The 14,068-nt window shown below is 52.6% G+C and overlaps 1 protein-coding gene across 1 annotated transcript in view; it reads right to left on the bottom strand.

The window, feature by feature from the left end:
• Positions 1-14,068, bottom strand: part of PPP1R16B (protein phosphatase 1 regulatory subunit 16B) — a 57,981-nt gene that overhangs the window by 43,304 nt on the left and 609 nt on the right. The gene's annotated exons all lie outside the window — the stretch shown is intronic.

Genomic DNA, 14,068 nt, shown 5'->3' with positions numbered 1-14,068 from the left:
AGTTCCACATAGGTACAAAACCAAATCCTTGCAAACTTTTTTATCAGAAAGACGCCACCAAGAAATTGAAGTACTTGCTCTAGCTGACCTCCACCAGCAGCTCTGCGAGGTTGGCACCAACGCAGACCTCTTCCCCAAATGGTTTTGTTTTGGGACCAACGCCTTTCCCAAGCACAGGCATTTTGCTGGGAAGCTCTTCCCCACCTCCCATGGCTCCTGCCCCGCGCAGGCGTTCCTGTGCAGGTATCTCTTTTGGCGATCTCCGCTGCAGTAACACAGGCTGCAGATCTGAAGCCCGCTGACAATACCTCGAGTGGCGGAGATAAGGGCAGGAAATGCCTCTCAGCATACCACGCCTGCACTCCCACCCGGCGCCTTTCCCACCCCGCTTCCACCATTGTTTGCTGAAAGATGAACAAATATTTCCCAAAATACACCTGAAGCAGAAATGACGGCCGAATTCTGCAGGTTTTTGAAAGCATGTAAACTATTTCAGTGCTCCTGTTTACCCCAGAAAGCTGGGAGCTTTCCTCGTGGACGACACCTTGGAAAGACACGAGGCGAGGAGAAGCGTGGCTTGCTCTGCTCCCCATGTTCCAGCTCTCCTGGCTTTCCTGCTCTCACAACAGCAAAAACAGGGAGGGGTGAGCTGCCTTCACAGGGGAATAAATGAAATGGCAACGAGGGATGCATGAACACCAGGAGACATCTGCTGCTCCCGTGGGGATCAAGCTGCCCTGGCACCAAAACATGCCCGTCCCCAAACCACCCAGTGAACCTCTAAAGGAGCAGAGAGGACCCCTGGAGAGGACTTCTTGAAGCGGATACAGGTCAGCTGCTTAGGCACAAGTCCCCTAGCACCCTCCGCAGACCCCAAAAGCCTCACGAAGACTTTAGCTCCATCACTCCAGCTACCTGGTTTCCAGCAGCCTGGTTTCTCTGTACCGAAAGATGGCATGTTGCCTTCTGGTCACACAAACCAGCCGGTGTCATTACAGCAGAGGTACAGGCCCAAGCGTTTGTTTACCTGCAAAGTGACACAGGAGCTGGCTGTGTGGGTGTCTGTGGTTTGCAAGGCATCGCATTTTGGTTTCTGTTTTATTTAAAGAAATGAAAAAAAGCTCCGTTCCTTGCACTCAGTTTCCATGAGCTCAGCAGATCTGAGCCCCGGAGCTGAGCACATCCTGTGAGGCAGAGGGACAGCGAGTGCTGCTGTGTCGGGGCCAGGAGGGAGGCGAGGAGCTCGCTGGCGGGTTGTGCTCCTGGCTTTTGGCAGAGAAGGACCCGCTCCAACAGTGCCAGAGAGCAGGCCCTGCACAGGGCGTGCAAGCGTTGGCAAACACAACCTTTAAAGAACTTCGTATTTCCTACATACTTTGCCTCACCTTAACACAAGATAGGTCTGGCTAAGCTCAGAGGGACTCTTTCAGGGCATTGGTTACTCACTTGCACTACCAGAGACCCCGATTCTGTGCATGTAGTGAATCCCTGGCTGCAACAAGCTGCTGCAGTGCAGGGACTGGCGGGGGCCTTCATCTCCTGTACACACACTTTTTCCGCATCAGATTTAGTGGTTAGTAGAGGAAAACACCGAGTGCATCTGTTTTCCTGTTCCAGCAAGCACTCAGGGCTGCCCCCCAGGCCTTCCTACCAAGCACTCCACTTGCAGCCACTTTGCCACAGCGTCGCTGAGAATGGAGCTGGATCCGTTCAATCAGCACCGCTGCTGGGTGATGCCGGAGAGCACTCTGCTCCCCCCGTCGGAGCTAAGACCTGCAAATCCTCTGCCACATCTCCTCAAGGAGCTACTTAAAGCACAGCACGACACCAAAGCAGAGCACACACACTTGCAAGAGTCATTTGCTTAAGTATCATTAAGTGATTTAATTTTTATTCCACTTTTAAAAAAAATAAAAACAAATGAAAAAAAAAAAACACACACACAAACTCTGGCAGAGCAACCTTTGAATGGGACACACTGAAACAAAATAGTTTGGCAAACAAATAATTCCTTTAAGTTGTGCACCTTTCAAGCAAAAGTAAAATTCAAGGCCTGTGTACACGAGCAGACTGCTGAAGTGAAGGAGATCGTTTCTCTTCCCTGGGATCATTTCTGGGAAGACACCTGTAGGACTGGGCCCAGCTGACTGGATGAAGTGTCTGAGTTTGCAGCATGAACTCAAGCCAGTGGCATGAAAAGCGACAGAAATAGCCCACTCCTCCCCACCTCACGTTAATCTTCTCTCGGCTGGAATTGGAAACCAAGCGCAAAAGCCTATAGCAGGGATCTGAGCACATAAGCAGCCTGCAGCAGAGGTGGCTGCCCGATTTATTTATTTCCTTAGCATTGGCTGCTGCACCACAGCAAGGTGAGGAGTTTCCAAACTTACCCCTGGTCCTTCTCAGCAGGACCCAGGCTCACCCATGCTATTCTGGATGACCAGCCTGTTGCAGTCCTGAACCCATCCTCCAGCAACGAGCACCACTGATGAATTCACAGGCTCCTTTTTCAAGCAGTACCCTCAGCACTGTCACTGCTCACTGATACAAGACGTACTGCACCATGACCTGGGTGACCAGCCAGGATCTCTCTCCCCAAGGCCTGGAGAAAGCAGCTCTTCATCGTTTTCTCCCCAGCATGTGCACAAGCTCCCCGGCAGCACAGCAACACGGTGAGGGGACAGCCAGAGAGGTGCCAGAAAGCCACCAGGAGCGGGAGGTGACAGACTGTGGGACGGGCAGGAGGAGGCAGGCACGGGAGCTCAGCTGTCCCCAGGGAAAACCAAGGCAGGAGGCAGGCGGGGTTGCCATTCGCACAACGCCATGTGATGAGGACGGCAGCAGCGTCCCCCTCACACACAACAAGCTCTGAGTCATTTCCTAACTGGTGTCACTGCTGGGGTCTTCAGGAAGAAGATCCACTTCCAGATCTTCAGGAAGACGAGAAAGCAAACCCCTCTCCTGGCTTGAGGCCAAGCGTTACTGCCCAAATGCCCAAACCTCCTCCGCCTCACACTCCTGGAACCGAGGGCTCAGCTGCTGGGCCTGCCAAATGCAAAAGGACAGAGCACCAGGCACCAGAGGCCACACAGGCAACTGGGAAGGGATGTTCAAATCACCCAGAGCTTGCACAGAGATGTGCCTGCCTCGCCAAGGAAGCCCAAACACCAATTTCCCCCCACAGTGCCACAGGAAAGCCACATTTCCTATAAACCCCAGGGGAGGGGGATGCCAGAATGCCCGTGCTGAAAGGCCACAACGCCGTGTTTCCCAGCCTCGTGAAGTGTTTCCCTCCTCCTTGAAACCAAAATGTGCATTTCCCCAGTCCCACACCGTGGCGGGCAGGTTGCACCCTCATCTTCAGCTGGATCTCCAAGCGACGAGGGTGCCGCTGGCTGTCACCTCCTCCAGGACGGCCCGGCCAGCAGCAGAGCTGAAGGCAGAAACCTGCAGCTGGTAACACACAGACCGCGAATGCAGCCCAAGGCAGCGCGTCAAACAACCCATTAACACACACCTGAGCCAGTGCTTTCAAGATAAAAAGCAGCAAACCTTTCTGCGGGGGTCAGGAGCCTGCACAGACAGGCAGGGGGAAGCAGAACAAGGTCACCTGCCTGGCTGCGGGCTGCAAGCTCACTGCGAGAGCCCCCTCGGGACTATTATTGCTGGCTCTGTGCTGCACAAGGTATCGGTGAAACCCTGCTCGTCCCCCAGTGCCACATTGACAGCTCTGACCGTGGCTTCTGGTTGCAAATTATTCTTGCAGGCACCATGCAACGCTTCCTGCGCCCTGCTGCAAGCCCCACAGCACCTGCAGGTTAACCACACGGAGGAGTGAAAATTCAGAGAGTCGCTGCCATGTGACTCGATGTCACTGCTATCTCAGAAGCAAACAGCTCCTTCCCTTGCTCAGCTTCTGCAGCATTTCGAGCAGCACACATGCAGCACGACTGAACGAAAGGAAAGAAGGTCAAAGTGGCAAGGAATGTAACTTGAAAAAAGAAAATTAAACACAAGATTTCAGCCAAGACCCCTCAGGGAACGCTACTCCTACAGGCTGCCGTGGCGTGCTGGGGGGGGGAGAGAGGGTACAGAAGTCTTCTGGGTGAGAGATCTCATCAGAAACTAGGGGTTTGGGGAGAGATTCTTGGCTTTCCCACAGGTTTCTTGTATGCAAAGTAAGTAACTTAATCTGTGCCCCAATTACCTTCTTAAAGTGAAGGTACCGCTTCACCTGGCTGCCACAAAGGAGGCTCCATCGCTGGTAAAGGTTAATTCGGTGGGGAAGGTGCTCCAGTGGAAGTTGTATTCCTCACTGGATGGAAAGCTCGAAATGTAAAGCTAGGCTCTTCCCCAAAGAATTGAAAACATTTTGCTTTGGCTGCGTTAGCTCTGGTTTCAGATAATCTCTCCCTCTTCAGTGAGCTCTTTCCTAGCGGTGGGAATGAAATTTGAGTAAGAAGGAAAAGGAAAAAAGTGAAACAGCAAGTCCAAAGAATTCCTTGGAGCTGATGCTGGTAGGAGAAAAATGTAAGTGCCTCATTCTTTTCTCCTCCCAACTGTTCCACTCTTAACAATATTGGCACTTGTTTGAGGAAAGCCCCTCAGTATTTTCACCGTGTATTTCCTGTAAACACCCAGCACAGCACAATATACTTTCTTTTTCCCAGCAGTATTTCAGCATGGGCTTACTTTCCTTGCTTCCTTAAAAAAAAGCCCTCCCCTGCCAAGCAGTCCTCCCCCACATGTTGGGAACCACCCTGCTCCTCCACGACAAGCAAAACAAAGCCAGCGGTGGTCCCCAGGCGTGTGCACGCTGCCCTCGAAGCTCCTGCAAACAAGGGGAGAGCTGCACCTTCAGGGCCAGCCTTCACCACCAGCTTTGTTTTAGGACACGAGTGGGATGCGGGATGCAAGTCTGCTACGGCACCAGAGCCGGGCCGGCTCCTGTTGAACAGCAGCAGTTTCACCACACAACACTTGTGTCCCTCCGAGTGGGTTGTGGGCAAAGTCACTCTTTGAACCCGATTCCCATTGCAAGGCAGCAGGACTTTGGGGCGTTTTATAAAACCTCAAGCTAGAGAAGAACATCTGCTGTGCAGAGCTCCTGCCTCTGGTCACCGCAGCACTCTCGAGGCTGCTGCCCTGCTGCATTAAGCAGCCCCCTTTGGCTTTCCAGGCACGAAAATGCAGTTTTGCCTTTTGCTTCCAGGTCAACCTGGGCTCTTGGTCATCAGCTTCCAATCTGGAGAAGGGAGAGGGACATTTCAATCAGCTTGAACGTGGAAAAAAATCAAATTACGGTTTTGAATCAAGTCCAAATTATAACTGAGTTTGGGGCTCAGTTTCAAACTGTACACCAAATGAGTCTTGTGCAATACAGAAAACTGCTCAACAGCCCACAGATCTGCAGAGACCGCGCACCAACTGCACCAATTCCTCTTTTTCCTTCAATTAGGGCCGTATGCTTTAAACCAGGAATGAAGTCCCCACTGTGCCCCGCTGCCTGTCCCCGAGCCAGCGCAGACACCGGCTCAAGGGCAGCACTGAACGACTCCAGAGAAGATGGTGCTCGAAGACAAGGAAATTTTATTCCTTCAAGAATCCATTACACACCACTCCCCTCTCCCCTTTGCTCTCCCAAAGAAGAGTATCTGCTAACAAAATTTATCTCCAGCATCAGAGGAGCAGCAGGATCCCTGCCCTTAGGCAAAGAAAGGAAGATCAGAGCAGGATTTCTGTGCAAACATGAACTGAATCCCAGCTTCCCTCGCACGGGAGCAGGCCCATCCTCTGAGCCAAGCAGCTAAATAGTGAAGGAAAAGCATGCAGCAGCGCCGATTATGTGGAACAAAAATTAATTGAGGGCATAAGTCTCCGATTCGGCTCTCCATTTATTTTTCCACAGCAAGTTATATGTGAGTGCAGGTTGCAACGCAGACACCTGCAGGGAAAGCATCCCGACCCGACTGTGACAGTGAGATTACCTCCTTTTATTTGTTTTTCAGGGTAAAGCTTCCATTTTTTATCAGACCTGCAACAGGCAAACGTACACGATCTTTCAGCCCTGCATCCCCCTTCCTGACGTTTTGAACTACATGCGTGGAGATCCTGAATGTGAAAAACACCAACAAATGCCTGCAAAACAGGCTTTAAAGTAAGAGACAGAGGGGAAAAATAGCTAATTTCCAACAGAACCTCCAAAACACCGCTGCAAAGCCCACACCCTTCCCGTACGATACCAGCCGGAGCCCTGTTTGCCTGCACACCGCTTTTTGACTGAAGTCCTTTCATTGTGCAAAGCCACCCGCACGCACTGTGGCACATGGAAAAAACACGGGGAACAGCCCTGCTCCGGCCCAGCAGCCAGCTCGATAAGGGAGCGGATTTTCCATTTGCAGCTCTGCAGTACCTGCGGCCGTGCCAGCCCTGGGACGTTTCAGCAACACCAACATCAGCGCCGAGAGCCCACCGAGAGACACCCAGCCCTCGGCACCGGGTGGGCCCAGCAGGATCCAGCCCAAGAAGAAGGTAGGAGAGGTCCTCACACCACGAGGCTGCAGGGCAAACATCGTGGAGCCCGTCAGCTGCAGGCCATGGCACAGATGTCACCTGGGCAGTGACAAAGGCACACGGTGGGAGGAGAGGGGTTGAGAGCCTGGGAAGCAGCTGTGCCGTCGGGGTGGTGTGCTGCTTTCGGCGTGGAAATGACTGACAGGACCTGAAAGCGGCTGCTGCACACCTGACAGAAGGGATATTGATTTCTGTGGGAGATGCAGGAGAGGATGCTCATCCCCATCATCTGATTCATTCCTTTTAAATAGCAGTTGTGTTTAATTATTGCTAACCACATGCCTTCAGCACTAATGCTTGCAGACATTACTGAGCTCATCCATAAGCATTCCAGTGATCCTCGAGAGATCTTAAGCAAGTAACACACAAAGGTGCCCGCACATCTCCCGTCTGTCAGGGAGCCCCCACGTCTGCCCAGCAGGGAGCCTGAAGGCCCTGCAGGAGAGGAAAGAGGTGAGACCTTGGGAAAAACAATTTATCCACGCTACAGCGCATGAAATTTTGCTCCATACAGCTCAGACATCTGGATTTCTGTCCGAGGCACTGCCCTTATTCCCTGGTGAACCCCACAATGCCTTATTGATTCTGCTGCTAAGCCACGCACACGCTGCCCCTCCACACCAAAAAATTCACCCCCTTGTCTGCCTCTCCCCCAGGCTGAGGCCAGCCACGAGCAAGCACGAAGGGGGCATGAGGCTGCAGAGGGTCAGGCTTCCCTGCAGCATGAAACAGTTGCTCTAGGGTATGGCTATCAGCCCATTCGCAACAGCAGCAAGGTCCAGCATCACCAGATATTGTTACTGCAGGGCAATCACCAAGATTTGTGTCTCTTGAATCCCACAGGAGTACCTGAAGTGCGTTTTCCAGAAAGCTGCCCCCTAACATTTCAAGAGCAGACCAGCAGATGCCCTGCACGGGATGCCGTTTGCTGCCAGCTGGGCTTGGCGAAGGAAAAGCATCCCCACCAAACAGCCCCACCACTGCAACTCACTTCCACCTCAGCCCGAGCACAGCTCGAGAGCAACTTGTCTTATCTTAGCTGCAAGCCGTCAAATCTAAACAGACACACAGCCTTCTGCAGCGCTAACATCACCAGCTTCAGTCTTAAATCAAACACGCAGAGCAGCTTGCCACTGCCTTGCTTGCGAGGCAGATTTTGTGTTTCTAAAGTACCTTATTTTTAGGCGCAGCTATCAACCCGTACGTCACCATCCATGTCCTACTTTTCATGTTTTCTGCATCTACGCTTGGCCACAGCCAGCGATGGCATGGTGGCTTCCCTTGCTGCTCTCACCACACGGTTGCCCTTACATTCGGTTTCAGACCTTTACCATTTATTGCTTTGCAAACATGATTTAGGATATTTCACGCAGACTTGATTACCAACACAGCATCAGAACTGCAGGTCCTTCTCTCCTCCTCGGCAGTTACTTTGCTTCTGCAGCTATGAGCAGCAGGGCTCCCCGGCCACAGGTTCCTCTCCTTGTCTACCCACAAGCACAAGGCTTGGCCTTCCTTCTCTGCTGCCTGGATGTGCAGCTCTGCCTGGATTTGCAGACAACACACAGACTGGCCCAGGGGAGAAAGACTTCCCCAAAATACTGAGATTTAAGGGTCAGACCTCAGCCAGGAAGAACGGCTGCTCTCAAGGGAGACTTTCTGGAGTTTTCCAGGCACGGGTACCCAGCTCGCCATTCTCGACCTGCCTCAGCTGAGCACTGCTCTGAGAAGCTGCTCTAGTTGGGTGGCAGAAAGTTGTTCTGGTTGTGAAAGTCATATTCAGGTCACATCTTAAAGCCAAAAACCCAACCCCGCAGGTGGTGGAGGTGGCCCTCCCGTATCCCACTGCCACATCTAAAGCACGGCTCCCTCCAGTTGCTTTGGTGGCTCAAACAGGTCAGCAAGCACAGCCCACCCAGGACAAAGCCCCTCTTACTTTCACATACCAGCTGGATGCTGCTTGCTCAGGACCTCGGGAATAAAAAGCCAAGCCCTACACAAATACCTAAATCTCACCTTAGCGCCAGGCAGCAGAGCACGATGGTGGATCTCATTAGACACTTCACAGCCAGCACAGGGCTCACGTCATCCTTGGTCTTTCTCTGATGGGTATTTGACCTCTGAGCTGCTCAGCAAGCAGCTCCGCAGAGCGCATGGCTGTGCAATGCTGCCAGCATCCAGTATTGCTGCATGGAGCTGCTGCAATGCCTCGTCCTCAGGGTTTTCCCATCAAAGGTGCCATCACTGTACCACGAGGTCACACGTGGCAGCTGGGACAAAATTAAGGCAGCTGGGACAGGTAAGTGAAACTGTGCATCTCCAGCCCTCCCTACTAGCTGCCCCCTCTTGTCCTTCCTAAAAATGCTGGACCTGCAGCTCCCGCCCCCTCCAGCTCGAGGGCAAAGCCCCAGGGCACAGGGTGCTGAGCAGCCCCTCACCTGCAGTGAGGAGGCAAGAGCTAACGAGCCAACTCACAGGGGAGGTCTCTTGGCAACACGGGGTGAGAGAAAAGGAGGGGAAAATTGCTGCCAGCTTGTTTGTGTGCACTTAGGGTGGCATTTCCAACCCTGTAATTGTTGCATAATGAATTTAGCAATGGAGTTCAAGAGCTATGATTCATTCAGGCCAAAAAAACATGAGTCAGCCCCCGAAGAATCATGAGATGTTAAAATTATATACATTTAACTTGAGCCTGACAAATCCGAGGGAGCAGCGTAGCAGCAGAGTGTCTCAGCACAACTCAAAACATCATGCAAATACCCCACAAGGCGAGCACCGGGCAGAGCAGCGAGGCGCGCCGGCAGCGCAAATAATTTACGGCCGGCACCTGAAGGCGGCTCAGGTGATCAGCCCCAGCTGAGATCCGGGCACCTGATGCTGTGTCTTACCTGGCACTCAAATCGCCTCCTGGGTTAAAGGGAATGAGGTCCCGTCCAGCCGGGCACAAGGGCGTTGTGCCACCTCCCTGCGGAGAGGAGCACTCGAGATGCTCGCTGCTGCGTGCGAGCAGCACAAAGGCCGGACAGACGACAGGGGAGGAGAGGAGAGGTTGCTACGGGGAGCTGGCACTCCGGATGTTAAAACAAACCACAGCGTGGGGCTGGAGAGGGAGTGCGGATCTCTGCAGGGGACAGAGCAAGAAAGAGGGCAGATTCATTATGGCAAAGGATGCCTACGTTCAGGAGCGTGTGCGGATCGCCAGGAGGCAATGCGGAGAAGACCTCGGGAAAAATAAGATTTTTTTCCTAGCTCTGTTGGGTGAACTTGCTTAAATCATGCCCTGTATTCTGTGCTTACGGAGCTTATGTGAAAAGAAACATTATTCTGAACCAAGATAGGGTGCAAATTCAAAGCAGAGCAACTATTCTGGGTTAACTCCCCAGGTGGCTGCTTACTCTAGAGTGGCAGTACCTTCTTCTAGTTTAATTCACTTTAAAAATAGATTAGGCCAATGGTTCTGATCCGCAAGGCCATCATAGCTGGCCTGCTGCTTTTAGAGCACCCTTAATTAGAGCCTGGATATGGGGACCTGTGGGGCTCCGGGATACAGCTCTGATGGTCCCAGTTTGGCAGCGCTGGGTTAACCCCATGGGAAGGCACGAGCTGCCTGCAGGAGGGTCTGCACGGAGCCCCCCTGGCCGGGAGCTGCTGCCCAACAGCCATCCCACACGGACACGTGCTCCCTTCTCCTCCCTCTCTGTACGACAGGGGACAGCCGGCACCACGCACTCTGCCCAACCCGAGCCAGGCAGCGCTGCAATGAGCCTGCAATCCGTGCCGGGCACGCAAGCAAAAGCTGCCTTACACAGCCGTTTTTGTTTAATGTTCATTCGAGTTTACCATTTATCGAAGTTCTATTTAGCCTCATTAATCACAGCCTATCAAGCTCTTTCGAAGGCAAACAGAAAGGAGCACCCAACAACTGCACTTCGTGCTTTATCCTTCTCCTCCTGGAATCGTGGAAAGCCACGAAGCAGGAATGCCCACCCACCTGCCTCCTGCTTTCCAACCACTTCCCATGGGATTAAATCAGCTGACTATTCTGGAAAATAAAAATTGTATCTCTTTCGAGCAATATCCCAGGAGAGCAAACAGTGTGTTGTGCTGGAGGACGAGCAGAGGGAAGGCAGATACACCGCTCCCAGCTCTCGGCAGCACCGGTACCTGCATCGGGACTCGGGTGCGGTGTCTGAAGGCAGGGATGGCCAAGCCACCTTTGTCAGAGGCTTTGTCATTTCCTACCCGGGCCTCTAGAGCTGGAAACCCTGCAGCTCGCCGAATCCACATCAAATATACAGCATTTGTTTGCTTCATACCGGTATCGAAGCTTTGTGTTCCTAAAGCTATTTGTTTTTTTCTAGGTGTGGACGGGGCTCAGTTAACCACAGTATTTACACACTTCTGTGAGGCCTTGAAGGAGAAGGTTCATCAGAAGAACCGCATTACTCTGGAAGCTGTACTTGCCCCTGCAAGGAGGTGACACCGAGTTCAGGCTCACACCGAGCAGCCCAGCAGGACCCGGCACAGCAGCAGGCTCTGGGCTGCTCACCTCCACCCCAGCCAGCAAAGCAGCAGCATCACCTTAGAAATAATTCATTATTACTAGAAATATAGAAATATAAACATAGAGAGAAAGAAAAACATGTCAGGGAGCAAAAAGCAACAGGCTGCAAAGGAACATGCCCAAAGCAGGAGCACTTGGGCGAGCCACAGGCAGTGCCGACGGGCAGCAGAGCCGGCAGCACGGCGCTGTCGGGATGAATGTGCGAGGGAGCACGTGGAGAGGAGCTGAGGAGAGACGAGCAGATTAACAGAAGACAACAGATTTCTAGTAAGATTGCGATAAGCCTCTTTAAACATCCCTGAAGGATGAGCCAGCTGGCAAGGCCGTCCTCCGAGGTGGTGTAACTCAACTCGGAGCCTTGCTAAAAGCGAGCAGCTGACCCCTTTCACACATCCCGGCTCGCTCCTGCAGCTCTTTAGGCAACGTGGCCGAACGTGCGGTGCCTGGATGCTTCTGCACCCGCCAGCAGCCTGCAATTACAGCCTCCCAGCAGAGAGGAAGCCAGCCCTGAACTATTTTCAATGAGCAAACAAGACGCGAGGTCGGGCTGATCGTTAGTGCCGGTGGAGCGCACCGTTCCCCCGGCCTGGCCAGGCAGCACAGAAGGAAATGTGTTGTGTGTGCGGGCTGAGCCCGAGCCACGTCCCCAGCACGAGGCCGTGCCGCTGCCCCACGCGTGCCAGCAGGGCTGGGGGCAAAGGCACGTCGCTCCTGGAAAGGGCTTTGCCAAAGCAGTGATGGCAAGGTGAAGAGGGGGGCCCCGCTATGGTGCTCTCCCCTCCTTCCAAAATTCAGCTCTGCTGGGCTCGGGGCAGAGCCGAGTTCCCCCTCTTGGGCACACCACATCCCCGTGAGCGGTGCCACCTTCTGAGGAGGAAGAGGAGGGGAAGCAGGGGAAGGCAAGCTGCAACGTTACCATTCTGATGCTTTTTTAAGGGACGACACCTGCAAAACCTCCTGAAGCTGGAGTGGACCCCTCACAGGTATGGCTACGGGAAGAGTTTGTCCTGTCCCTTTTCCAGCACCCCAACAAAAACCCACAAGTATTAGAAACCAGAGGGATCACCTGCAGCAGGAGAGGGCTTCAGAACGAAGAACAGCAGCAGCGGGTTTGTTTGATATCAGGCAAGATCTTCTCCGGCCAATTAGCTGGTGATACAATTTGCCCACTCGGGTCACTGAACCCCCATTTAGCAGCTTCGAACGAGCCCAACTGCGGCCAATCTTCCCCCTCCAGCAAAACGAGGGATTCAAAGTGCAGCTAATGACAGAGGTTCAGGAGGATCTGGCCGAGGATTTGGCCTGCTGCTTTGAGAGGGCCATTTATTGCCCAAAAAGAGACCGACCTCTTTCAAGCCAAAGAAGTTAATCCTGTGAAGACAACGGACCTGAATTCCCTATCTTAATTCACAACCAACAGTACCAGAGAGCTGCCAAACTCGAGGCAGATGCAGGTAAAAGAATAAATAAATAAATAAATAAATAAATAAGAGAGAATCACATCCAAAATCAGGTTAAGGAAGGTCACAGTTAAACCCCCTTTCATCACCAGAGAGCAAGAGACATTTTTAAGGATGAAAATAAGAAAGGACTAACGTCTCCTGAAGACTTTTTAGCACAAACCCTGCTTTTTCACTAATTTACATAAGACAAAAATGAGACATCCCCTCACCCACAAAGGCTTCATTATTTGTCAGCCTCAGACTCTGTAACCATTATTCCAGCAAACATTGGTTGATGTTTTTCTTCTTACTGGATGAAATGTGCCTAGAGGCAACAGGCATTTTATAAATTATTAAACCAAGGGAAAATGAGGTCCTAACAAAGTAGCTGCAGAAGCGATGCAGAAGCACCAAGGAGCCGGTACAATTGGTACCAGCACACTCACACAGGGTCATTTTTCCAGCACTGAAGGACTCAACAACAAGACATTGTCTGAAATGGGCAGCCTGCTCACACGAGAAAGAAAAAGTTGTATCTCAGTGCTTCATCACATCCAGCAGACATCAGAAGTTCAACACTTTAAAGCTTATTTTTTGTTATGAAATCCCCATATGCGTCTTCCAGCTCGAAGGAAAATAAGCTTTTTAACCTCACAAGAGATCTCAGAAGATGAAGCAAAACCCACAAAAATAATGTAATGAGAGTACTTTCTAATGTAAGAAGTGTTTTCAGGATCACGCAGAGTTTTTGAGCAAACCCTTAGCACAGAGGTGAAGCCAGGAAAGCATAAATGAAAAGGTGCTCTTCCTAGTCAGGATTTAGCACGTCTTTCACAAGAACAACACAACCCCTCCAGTTTCGTTTGGCTCCAGACTGGAAAGCCCGTTCTGCTTTCTGCCCGACGGGCACCGGGCCCCTCTCCATCAGGAGCAGGGCACCCGGCGGCAGCGGCCAGCTCAGGGCAGCCGAGCCGAGGCAGCCAGGGTCAAGGTGAGCACTAGGGCAGCCCCTGGGCTGCTCCTCCCCAGGCTCCCCGAGCTCTCCGGGAACACCAAGGGCTCAAACCGAGATCATCGGCTTCCAGGTTTGCGACCCTCGTGCTTTCCTCCACCATGGCGAGAAGCCACCTTCTCTTCTCCTCCCCTTAGCTTGAGACACCCTCCTCCAGCAGAGTTAGCCCAGCGCAGGAAGGACCTTCCCACGATAACGTAGTGGGGTTAGGAGCAAGAACTTCTTTTCTTGCCAGCAGAGCCAACCGAGAGCATCCCCAACGCCGCAACCCCGGCGCTGCGGAGTTTGGGCTGCGCTCAGCCCTGCTGCCGGCGCCTGGAGGAGCCGCTCCCCACGCGGGACCTTCAGCGCCTCGCACGCAGCCCAGCTGCAGTCCCGGTGCCCCTGCAGGAATTACGGCTGCTTATCTTTATGCTGCCTCAGGTCCGTCTCTTTCACAGCACGGTTATGCCAAAGGGGAGAGGGTTTCTAAAGGAA

Source organism: Netta rufina, assembly GCF_964035555.1.
Source record: "Netta rufina genome assembly, chromosome: 16".
Classification (NCBI taxonomy): domain Eukaryota; kingdom Metazoa; phylum Chordata; class Aves; order Anseriformes; family Anatidae; genus Netta; species Netta rufina.
The sequence above is the reverse complement of the archived record's forward strand: the minus strand, read 5'-3'. Positions and strand labels throughout refer to the sequence as shown.